Source organism: Petaurus breviceps, unplaced genomic scaffold, assembly GCF_028583685.1.
Source record: "Petaurus breviceps papuanus isolate PSGF00001 unplaced genomic scaffold, PetGlider_PUasm1.0 151, whole genome shotgun sequence".
In the NCBI taxonomy this organism is placed as follows: domain Eukaryota; kingdom Metazoa; phylum Chordata; class Mammalia; order Diprotodontia; family Petauridae; genus Petaurus; species Petaurus breviceps.
The window spans coordinates 20750093-20762542 of NW_027185712.1; the positions used below are offsets into that span (position 1 = coordinate 20750093).

At 37.8% G+C, this 12450-nt stretch overlaps 1 long non-coding RNA gene and 1 pseudogene across 1 annotated transcript in view; both read left to right on the forward strand.

Annotated features, from left to right (window-relative positions):
- The first annotated feature begins 906 nt into the window (after window positions 1-906).
- LOC138153850 (uncharacterized) overlaps window positions 907-12450 on the forward strand; it is a 70522-nt gene continuing 58978 nt past the window's right edge. Inside the window, exons 1-2 of the long non-coding RNA XR_011166481.1 lie at window positions 907-1032; window positions 1163-1211. This is a non-coding gene — a long non-coding RNA (uncharacterized lncRNA). The remainder of the gene's footprint in view (window positions 1033-1162; window positions 1212-12450) is intronic.
- LOC138153830 (large ribosomal subunit protein uL22m pseudogene) lies at window positions 8621-9690 on the forward strand (annotated as a pseudogene).

Consider the following 12450-nt stretch of genomic DNA (forward strand, 5'->3'; position numbering starts at 1 on the left):
TTAGCTTTTATTATTTACAAAGTCAAATTTTAATTATGTGCACTCACAAACAGGGGCAGTTTAGATCATCTGAGCTAGCAGGCAATAAAAAAAATTTGAACTGAAAATGATTTGCTTTTCTTTGATAGCTGATTTACCTCCCTGGTAATATTTTGCTTAGATGAAGACTGTCTGGACAGCATCAGTGACTCAAACATTTTAGTCCAAATGAGTTTTCTCATCTCTCTTTAAGATTGTAAGAGGTCGGGCGGCCAGGTAGCACAGCAAGTAAGAGCACCGGCTCCAGTGTTGAGAAGACCTGGAGATCGAATCCCGGGCTCAGACACTTAGCACCCACCCAGAAACACCTGGCTGTGTAACCTTGAGCAAGTTACTTAACCCCAATTGCTTAGGGGCAGCCAGCTGGCTCAGCGAGTAAGAGCACCCGCTCCAGTGTTGGGACGACCTGGAGATCGAATCCTGGGCTCAGACACTCAGCACCACACCCAGAAATAACTGGCCGTGTAACCTTGAGCAAGTTACTTAACCCTGATTGCTTAAAAAAAAAAAAAAAAGATTGTAAGTCACTCTGGTGCAGTTTATATGGAGCTGGCCTTGGCATTAGGAGAGACCGGGTTCAAGTCTTACCTGACACAACTTGGTTGTGTGAACCTGGGTAAATTGTGTGGCCTCTCAGTGACCTAGGCAATCCTCTCAGACTATAAATTGCAGGACAGATACCAGACCTGAATTGGTAGAGGGAGTTCCCTTATTTGGGTGCACCCTATACCAATCAAATCAAAGTACCACACCCTATACTTATCCTGCAGATGCACAATACAGGCCATTCACAGTCACAAACACAGGCATACAGACACACATACACGCACTCACACACACATACTCACACGCACACACACTTACAGAGACTTATAGGAAGGCTGTCTTAGGGGATAAAACAGCATTTTCTGGGTAGAACCTTCTACACACTGAAAATACTTGTTTCACTGCTCCCTCCCTGTGGTGCTGGGTGTTTTAGCACTTAGGCTTAAGGTAAGCACTTAGTAGTTTAGTCATGTTTACATTGTCATCAAATTGTGCTTACCAAATGTCTTACCAAGCAGTTTTGAAATGCATTCATTATTCTTTAACCTCCTTTATGTTTTTCTTTACACTTTGGAAGGTCACTCCCCATCCTCTATATTGGCAAATTTTCATTGGGATGAACACTGGTAAGTAGAATTTATGGCAAGGTAAATATAACTAAACTACTGTCTTTATACACACTGAGGAGGTTCAAAATCTCAACAGTCCAATTCAAGGAAAAGTAGAGCTCACAAGACAATAAAGCAAATTAGCTTTATTAAGTTTAGATATTAATAAAACAAAGGGCAGTCCAGAAGAATTATGAGACGAGGTCTCCTGGGCTCTCTGGGGGAGTTGTGTACCCTTATGGGCTCCTGCATAGAACTGGTGAACTCTCTGGGGCTCCAGAGAGAATATAGAACCCGTTCCAAAGCCAGTGAAATTTGATGGGTTTTTAGGAGGGTTCTTATCTAGGATAATTGGGATCAGTCTTTGGGCAAGGGAAGGAGGAGCCAGGTTCTGGGAATTGGTGCTGACTCATGCTAGTGATGGGCTGTAAAAACTCTTGGATACTTGAGGCTGGTTGATATTCAAACACCATTTCACTGGGGAAGGGGCTTTGCATGATTACTAGAGTTATTACTCTGACAGGGTGACTCAGACATTATTGAGTTTCCCTAAGGGCTTCTTGGAAATCCTTCTGATATAGTTAGATGTTAGTGCCTTCTTCCTCCTCAAATTTCCTTGTAGTTACTTTTCAGTGTCTGTGGGGTATTTCCCAAGGAAAATGAGGCACCTTGAAGGCAAGAAGTGTTTTTTTTTCCTTTTTATCACCATCACCTTGCACAGTGTCTTGTATGTGTAGTTACTGTTCAGTCATTCTGTCATATTGGACTCTTTGGGACACTGTGAACCATGTTCTCCATGGGGTGTTCTCAGCAATTTTTACTGGAGTGGTTTAACATTTCCTTCTCCAGTGGATTAAGGCAAAGGAATTTGTGACTTGCCTAGGGTCACACAGCTAGTAAGTGTCTGAGGTCAGATTTGAACTCAGATCCTCCTGATTCCAGGTCCAGCACTCTATCCACTGAGCCACCTAGCATAGAGTAGGAGCTTAATGAAGGTTTATGGTTTGTCCCGGTGTACCAAATCACAGAGTAACAAATACTTTGGCCAAATTGTAGCTGGAAAGATACTATTATTTGGGAATTGACCTAACTTGACTTAACATAGGTAGGACAATAATTTCATTGCTGAGAAGAAGGAAGGACAAAGGTTGCCATTTTCATCTACAGCCTCTCAGTATTGATCACTGGGTGATTTGAATGAGCCACATTCAGTAGAATAGAAATGGAAAGATGTTTTATCACTCTAAGGAGTTATCTCTGAGTCAGGTGCTTGAATATAGTTAACCTATTAACTGCTAAGAGGTAAGATCAAAATTAGTTAAAGGAAGAAAGAATAATATTGAGAAAAAGATATGATGTGCAATTGAGGCCCCTTAATCCTGAACTATTTAAAAATAATTGACAATCAAAAATGGGAAATGAACAACCAATATGGTATGGAGCAGAGTTCTGTATGATCACAGAGTCCAAACTACAGAGGGATTCCCTATGGATAATGAGATCCCCTAGGTATTCCTGTTTGCAGATGACAGCACACCAATTATATTAAGCCTCCAACACCTCTGAGTCTCCTGAGAAATATAAGTAATCATGCAAAGCAGTTTGGCTTGACAATCCACATAGGAAAGACCCAGTGGATAAAGAATATCTATGACTCAGATTAAAATATACATTTGGATGAATGACCTATAGAGTTTGTCCATCAGCATGTATATCTGGGACAGATAGCCCAGTTGTTGAACAAAAAGAAAACAGACATTTTGCCTTCTGGGAAATTGCAAAACTACTTTAATGACCCCAAGCTTTTCATGAAAGCAAAGTTTCATCTTTTAAAATATGCATATTCTACCAATGTTACTGTCTGGCAGCAAGACATTAAATACAGTTGAACCTATAAATTAAAAATCAGTATCACAGAGGGATTGGAGAGACACATGGGGGGCAGAGCATTTAGAAGGCTGCAATATATAACTAACACTCCAAATTGCAGAGTAAAATGTGTCACTGGGAATTGCATGAGAGAAAGAGAAGATGGATTGGTCACATCATGGAGGCTAGGGATAACAGTTGGTAGTCAGTGTTCCTTTCATACTCAGCAGATATCAGGAGAAAGTCCAGAAGACCTCTAGCATGTCAGGTTTACTCCCTGTGGTGAGCTTATGGGACGATATGGACAAAGGATATTCAGCATGTGCTCTCATGCCTGGGCCCTGATCTGCTTTATTAGAGAGAACTTCTAACTTTATGAGATCACAGATCCATCTGAGTAAGTCAAGTAGAAGATTGTGATCAGAAACTAAGTAGACTCATGAAGCAAAAAGATAGGATTTATAGCCCTGGTCTTCTCTGGTACTTTATGGCATAAGTATGAATCACAAAAAGTTGAAATAGCCTCAAGGACCTTGATCTATTAGAACTATGAAGCCCTTCTTCCTACAGGGAACATGATGATATAATGTATGAAAATGAACAGATGGCAACAAAGAGTCCCTAAGGAAGGCTCCTGGAGAGCTCCTCAGCAATGAAAGGTTAGCACATGATATTCAGTGTACACAATAGTTCAGCAAGGCAGCCTAACAGTCCCAACAGCAGGCTTTGATGCAGATGATATCAACAATAATTTAAAGGAAACAGTATCAGTATCAGAATGCTCCATTGGGAATGCAGTCATGGGCATGTGAATGTTCTGGCTCCATGTGCCCTTCCCACATGTATTTCTTCTCCAAGAGTGATCTCTATGTATGTTCCCTTTTTGATGGTATGATAGCATATGAGAGAGTGTACACCCTTGAGTGGGGGCAGGAGTGGGGAAGGATTTTCCTCACAATTTATTTTGCAGTGCTTTTGAATTAAGTATCATTTGCTTTAAATAAATGTGTCCTCTATTTATTCTAGAAAGAATTTATTCTACACTGGTAGAATGATCTTGATTTTCGGTTTTGAGAAAAGGTTGGCCCAAAATGTGCCTTGAACTTGGAGACTCCAGGCTGCATTAATTTAACAATGTGTAAATAAATGTGCTCTAAACTGAAATGCAGAAGTTTTTTTCAGGAATTGTCTAAATCATGCTTTAATAAGACCTGTCTATTAACAAAAGCAAGAAAACAAGCAAGATTTTGCTTAGACATTTTGTATTAAAGTCTTTAGGAAGATCTATGAGAGTTATGTGTGTGTGGTATTTCTTCATTGATGGCACACTTTAATCGTTTTAGCCTGTACATTACTAGGGGACATTACCAAGAAAGTCTATAAAGAACCAATAAAAGACATGTAAAAGCAACTACAGAAATCTAAAGCTGTCCAACTTGCAAAATATGCAAAGGAAAATAGAAAAATAATCAATTCAATGTTCTTGGTATGGAGTATTCACATTCTTCAAGGGCCATTTCCTATTGCCTAACTGGATTAAAGTCATTCCTCTCCACTCCCTTCAGAAGCATTTCCTTGCTTGATAGAGGAGTGCCATGGTACATCTATTTGAATGACTCATCCACCAGTATTAATTATCCATAATAAGTCCTTTATGTGGGGCAAGTAACAAAGATTTGACCTCAGCAAAAGAACACAAAAAGAATAAATGAGAATATTGTTCCTTTAGGAAATAGAAGTGAGAAAGGAAATGCTGATCATTGTTAAAACATTTTGAACAAGATAGGACTAAAGATAGAATCATGCAGCATACCACTAGAGACCACCTATTTTATCTATAATAATTTGAGGCTAAATACTTAAAGACAGATATAAAGACCATATGCAGAGTGCAGAAAAGAATCACAAAGTTTCAGGTCAATTCCAAAAACTTTTAATTTTGGAACCTATTATAATATGAAGCCCTTCACTAGAATCTAGAGCTTCAACATCTTGAAATTAACTTTGTAAATTTTTTTGTCCATGCCTGTGATTTCATCCATGTAGGGAACTCTGTGTAGAAATTATATAGATGGGGCAGCCAGGTAGCACAGAGAGTAAGAGCACTGGCTCCAGTGTCAGGATGATCTGGGGATTGAATCCGGGCTCAGACACTTAGCACCCACCCAGAAACACCTGGCCATGTAACCTTGAGCAAGTTACTTGACCCCGATTGCTTTAAAAAAAAAAGAAATTATATAGATCGCCAACTATCTACCATCACTTATAGTCTTAGAGTTGCCTGGGGCTAAGTGACTTACCCAGAGTCTCATAGTCAGTATATGTCAGAGGTAGGATTTGAACCCAGATATTCATGACTCCAAGGCCAATAACTGTAATTATTTTATGAACATTCTTCTCTCTGTAGATGCAATGATAAAAAATGTCCCTGTGCTCCAGAAGCTTAAATCTAGTGAGAAGAATTAGGTGGGGTTTACAACATCCACACAGATAAATATAATGCAAGATGGAGTGATGAGTACATCATTAATAGTCAATTACATTCCTATCCTGTGATTTGTTTGAGTTAGTCTCCATTGGAGGGTCATGAATTTTGTTTCTAGTTCTTTGTTACTATAAAAAGTGCTACTATAAAAGTTTTTGTGTATAAGAATCGTTTCCCTCTTTCTTGATTTCTTTTGGGGTTTTTGTGTAGCAGCGGTAACTATAACTATGCACAATTTCTTTTTTTTTTTGCCCCTGGGGCCTAGCACAGTGTCTACAGAAGATATGCTTAATAAATGTCTATTAGATTGGATTGGATTACATAAGGTGTCACAAAAATGAATGTGCCATCACTGCAGGTTTATATGTAGGTTCTATCATAAAAAGAATTTAATTGTTTAGCATGTTTAATCTATGAACCAAACTCAAAGGCTGTTTAAGATAATATCTTGTCTCTCAAGAAGTCACTTAATGGGACTCCACATAAGATAACTGCCTAAAAAGAGTCAGACCACATAGCTCTCACATAAATTTTCTAGCAAAATCTTGACATTCATACCAGACTGAATAATAGTCAAGAAATCCATTAAAAATGACAGTAAATGATTTCTTTTACCCCAGCACTATGCATAAAGCCAGCCAGAAGCCCACAGGCAGTAGAAAAAGTGGCCATCATCAAAGTCAGAGTCAGTACAGTGTCTGGAGGCAGCTAGAATGAGGGTTCTTCTGAGAAAATCCCAGGGTGATTACAAAGCCCTGAATTGTGTGTATATATGTGTGTGTGCATGCATTCATGCACGTGTGTGCACACATGCACATGCTAGTGAGTCATTTATTAAGTGCCTACCATGGGCACAGATACTGTGATAAACACTTTATAAATATTATCTCATTTATCTTCACAACAGCTCTGGGAGGTGGGTGCTATTATTACCTCCACTTCACAATTGATGAAACCAAGACAGAAGTTGAATGACTTGCCCAGGGTCATATACCTGTTAAGTATCTGAGGTTGAATTTGAACTCAGGTCTTCCTGACTCCAGGTTTAGTACTCTACCCACTGCACTGTCTTTGGCCTCTTGGCAGCATTGTAAAGCAAGTAACCAGTGTGGTTCTGCAGATCTCAGATCAGGATATTCTAGGTATCTAGGGGCCTCTTTATCACTTTGTCCTCAGATTCCAGGACTGAATCTCAAAGATCTTAGATGGACAACTGATGCAAGAAAGTGGAGGTCAGGGGCAGCCAGGTGGTACAGTGAGTAAGAGCACTGGCCCCGGCGTTGGGAGACCTGGGATCTGTTCCGTCCTCAGATACTTGGCACCCACACAAAATAACTGGCCGTGTAACCTTGAGCAAGTTACTTAACCCCAATTGCTTTTAAAAAAAAAAGAAAGTGGAGGTCAGCACAGGATGCGGGTGATGTGGGGTGAGGACAAGCAGGGCTGACCATCCTGCTGAACAACCCAGCAGGGGGTGGAGCCTGGCTGTGCACATCCCCCAGTTCAACAACTTAGTAAAATAAAGAGTACACTGACCAGTTTTCTATAATTAAATTATCTTAGTATCTAGGTCTTTTTATAGATCAGGTAGCTTTTCTTTTAAATATTTAGTTATATTGTTCAGTTTATATATACATATATTACTGATGTTGTTTTATCTTTTTTTTTCTTTTTTTGAAGAGCAATTGGGGTTAAGTGACTTGCCCAAAGTCACGCAGCTAGTGTGTCAAGTGTCTGAGGTTGGATTTGAACTCAGGTCCTCCTGACTCCAGGGCCAGTGCCCTATTCACTGAGCCACCTAGTGGCCCCTGTTTTATTATCTTTAATGCCTTTAATCTTATGCAAATCTCTTATCTATGTTGATTTATCTATTTTTACTGTTACTTTGTCTTGCCATTCTAATACTTATTTGGATTCAGTTAAACCATGCTTTAATTTGAACTCTGGGAGAATGTTTCTGTTTTAATCCTGTTTTTCATATACAGCAAATGGTAGGTTTGCTCATTTCCTTGGTCTCTCTGCTGTCTTTTCTATGGGGATTCCTTTTCTTTTCCCCTCTTTTGAAGTGACTGTTCTTTTACTTTCTTGAGGCACTTATATCTGGTTCATGTGACAAGAGGGCTATTGGCTTATATACTTTCATTCAGTCATCTTGCCAGAAATATTCTATAGGATGGTTTAAAAGTGGTTTTTTTAAGGGTTTTTTTTTCCCTTGTGGAAGAAAATACTAATCAGCAAAAAAGTAGCTTCATTTTAACTTTTTTTTTCTCATAAGGAAAAAATTTAAAAATACAGCTCACTTCTTCTAATGTTAAAAGGATAGATCGATAAAGTACAACAAATACCACAGTCCAAATCATACAATACTGAAGTTTCATATGATGTGCAGGAGGAGAAGAGCAAAAGAAAAGAGACAAAGATAGGGAGTGAAAGAAAGAAAGGAAGATACAGGAAAAAATAAAGAGGAAGGCACAGGTAAAAGAGAGATGGAAAAAAGTAAGATTTGAGAGATTCTATAAGTCTCTTTTCTTACCTTGGTGTTCACTTGACTGTGAGTTTTTCTGGTGTTATCTCCTATTATTATTCACTGTTATCAGCTTGTCAATTGTGTTGTAACCTTTAGATACTGTACCTAGAATGAGAAATAAAACAGCACTCATCAAAGTGACAAATGTAATAACCCAGTAATATTCTGAAGAGGTATCATACAGAGGACCAGATGAAACTAAGCTAGGCATGCCTCAGGAGAATCTCCACACCAGTCTATTTAAGGATTGATTTACAATTCTTATTTTCTCATATAAATATCCTTTAATTATTCATAGTGTTTAAGAGGAAGGGGAACCAGATTCCAATACTAATTGGAAGGGCTTGATTTTTTTTTTTTTGCAATAATTCTCAATGGATAAAAAACATTTTGAAGTACAATGAAGTTTGTTTCCTTACTACTTCTGTGGAGGGGCCAGTGAGAGTAGCTGGCCATACTCCAAGTCTTTCTGGTCTTGGTCGCATCATCTAGAGTTTATGTCACCCTGGCATAGCCACTGAGAACATAATATAAAGCTCAGTTCCATAACAGAGAAAGACTTTAGTGAAGGAAAATGCTAAAACATGTTGGCTTTAATCCCCACCCTTCCACCCTCCTTGATTCTCATGAATAAGTGAGAAATTATTGGGAAAACCTATAAAACCATAATGTTACCCCCAATCTCACCCTGCCTGGTCATACATACAACCGTTATAACTTCTTTACTCACCAGCCCCTCAAAATGACATCCCCTTTTTCTTACGCATAATGCCAAATTTTCATTTCACTACCTATTAATGCATTTGTTCATTGTTTTCATCAATCATAGAAGTATACGCATAGAAAAAGTTCAACTTCCTCATTTACACATGTGAAAATGGAGGCCAACAGAGACAAAATATCAAGAATATCATAGAGGTGAAGTGGGAGGATGGTGGCTGCTATGCTAAGAGACTTAGTTGAGTCTTGGCTGAGAAGTCTGAGGAGGCGCTGGGCATGTTGTTTGGGGTTACTCTCGTCACACAATGTTTTGCCTTTGTCACCTATCCACACAAGTGCTTCCCTTGACATTTCAAGGAATGGGAGAAGAAGAATAAAATAGTTTATCCTCTGCTGCCAGGAGAGCCTTGGAGACCTGCAGAAATATATCACTGTCCAAGACAAATTAAATACAGCAAAGACAAGATGTGGTACTTAGCAACATTGATAAGAGGAATGTCCATTGACCAGGCCGTGGCCCAAAAGGAATTCCATGATAAGAAAGGAGCAAAAATAATCAAAGAGGTTCTCTTAGAAGCACAAGACATGACAGTGAGAGACCACAATGTATAGTACAGATCCAATTTGTACATAGCTGAATCTACCTCTGGACAAGGCCAATGCTTGAAATTCATCTGATACCATGGCCGAGGTTTCCATGGCATTATGGAGAAGGTTTATTGCCATTACTTTTGTGAAACTGGTGGAAGGACCCCCTCCTCCTCCTGAGAAACCAAAGACAAGATATGTCTATGCCAAGGAGTATGTTCAGGAACTTTGGAATCAGAACATTATTCAATCATTGTGATGAATTCAAACCCCACCGTGTATATATTCCTCCTTTTTCTCAAAAACATAAATAAAAAAACAAAGGAAAAAAAGAATATCATATAGTCAGGGGCAGCTAGGTGGTGTAGTGAATAGAACACCAGCCCTGTAGTCAGGAGGACATGAGTTCAAATCCGACCTCAGACACTTGATGCTTACTAGCTGTGTGACCTTAGGCAAGTCACTTAACCCCAATTGCCTTGCCTTCCCCCGCCAAAAAAAACAAAAACAACAGCAAAAAAGAATATCTTATGATAAAAAAAATGTGAAAGAAGAGTGTCTAGGATTAATCATAATAACTAATGTTTAGATTGTGCTTTAAAGTTTGGAAAGCACTTTACATGCCATTGGATTATGTTTTCTGATTTTTCTGAATTTTTTGAAATTGCCTTTTCTAAAGTTTAAGCTACTTGTCTAACTATGCCCAGTCTTTTCCTCCTTAGTTATTACATATAGGGTTAAATAATCATTTTGATTCAAGGTTATCATCATTTCTAGTTCACTTGTCCTTATAGTCTTTAATTGTCATTAATTTCCCCTTCACTTCTTCTCCTCTGCATTTTGAGAAGTGACAAAAGAATTACAGCCAGCATTTATATAACACTTTGGGTTTGCAAAGCACTTCATGTATGCTAACTCATTCAATCCTGATAACAGCTTTGTGAAGCAGGTGCTATTGTCCCCGTTTTTATAGATCAGGAAAGTGATGCTGACAGCAGTTAGTTGACTTGCTTAGAGTTCTGGAGTCAGTTTCTGTTTACATAAAAGAAATACAGTTATATGATTGTATTTTATTTCCCACAACAGGTATTAAGTGTCTGAGGCAGGATTTGAAGTTGGATTTCCTTGGCTTTAAGTCTAACATTCTGGCAACTGTGCCACCAATCTTGACCTATGCTACAAAGGTGTAATTATCAAAATTATTTGATAATAGTTTAAAAAAATAGAGATATTAATCAGTGGAACAGATTAAGTCCAAAATATATAGAAGCAAATAAAAGCAGAAACATAGTTTTTGATAAACCCAAAGACCTAACATACTGGAGTAAAGATTTACTGTTCTTTTTAAAAAATATTTTATTTTTCCCTAATTGTAACAATTTTAACCTTTATTTTTAGTTTTGAGTTCCAAATTCTATCCCCCACTCCTTCCTTCCCCTCCCAACAAAAACAGCAGGGAAAACTAGAAAGCAATCTGTTAGAAAAAAAGATATAGACGTACAGTTCATACCATACATGGGCTCCAGTTTGTTATATGACTTAGACATAAAAGGTGACATAATAAGCAGATTAGAAGAGCAGGAAAGAAACTACTTTTCAAATCTATGGCCAGGGGAAGAATTCATGACCAAACGAAGGATGGAGAGGATCATAGCAGATAAAACGAATAATTTTGATTGCATAAAATTTATTTTTTTGCCACCACAAAAAGAACTGCTATAAATATTTTTGTATATGTGGGTCCTTTTCCCATTTACAAAAATATTTATAGCCTCTCTTTTTGTGGTGGCAAAAACTTGGAAATTGAGGGGATGCCCATCAGTTGTAGAATGGCTGAACAAGTTGTGGTATACAAATGTAATGGAATACTATTGTGCTATAAGAAATGATGAGTAGGTGGACTTCAGAGAAACCTGGAAAGACTTGAATGAACTGGCTGAGTGAAGTGGGCAGAACCAGGAGAAGAACACTGTACACAGTAACAACCACAATGCATGATGACTAACTTTGGTAGTTAGTCTTATAGTTAGAACTTATCTCTTCTTAGCAATGCAAGGATCCAAGACAATTCCCAAGGACTCATGACGGAAAATGCTGTACACATTCCGAAAAAGAACTATGGAGTCTGAATGCAGATTGAAGCATATTATTTGCTTTCCCTCTATTTTTTTTTCTTTTTTTTGTTTGTTTCTTCTTTCTCATGGTTTCTCACATTGGTTCTCATTCTTCTATACAATATTATGAATGTGAAAATAGGTTCAATATGAATGTACATGTAGAACCTATATCAAATTGCATGCTGTCTTGGAGGAAGGGGAATAGGAGAGATGGGGAGAAAATTTGGAACTCAAAATCTTATGGAAGTGATTGTTGAAAACTAACAATAAATAAATAAATATTTTAAAAAATTAATTCCCCCCCCCCCCACAAAAATGCAATTCAACTAAAATTGGAAGGGAAACAGTTAACTGGGGGAAAAAATTCTTGAAATAAGTTTCTCTGACAATGATCTCATTTCCAAAATATATAAAGGATTGATTCAAACCTTTAAGAACAAGAGTCATTTACCAATTTTGAACAATTGGTCAAAGAATATGAACAGGAAGTTTTCAGAGGAAGAAACCCAAACTATTAAGAACTATAGGAAAAATACTTAAAATTCCTAATAGAGATATACAAATTAAAGCAATTCTGAGGTTTCACCCAACACCCGTAAGGTTGGCAAAGATGACAAAAGAAAAATGATAAATGTTGGAGGGGCTACAATGCACATAAATACACTGTTGATAGAGCTGAAAATTGGTTCAACCATTCTGAAAGTAATTTAGAACCATGATCTTTATAAAATTCAATAAACTGATTCCTATAATATTACTACTAGACATATAATCAAACAACATCTAAGAGAGAGGAAAATGACCCATAAGATAAAAACTTTCATAGCTGCTCTTTTTGTTATAGCAGAGTATTACATTCTAAGGGATTGCCCACCTATTGGAGAATGGCTAAACAAATTATGGTATATAAATATAGTGGAATACTATAAGACATGAAAAAATGGACAGTGT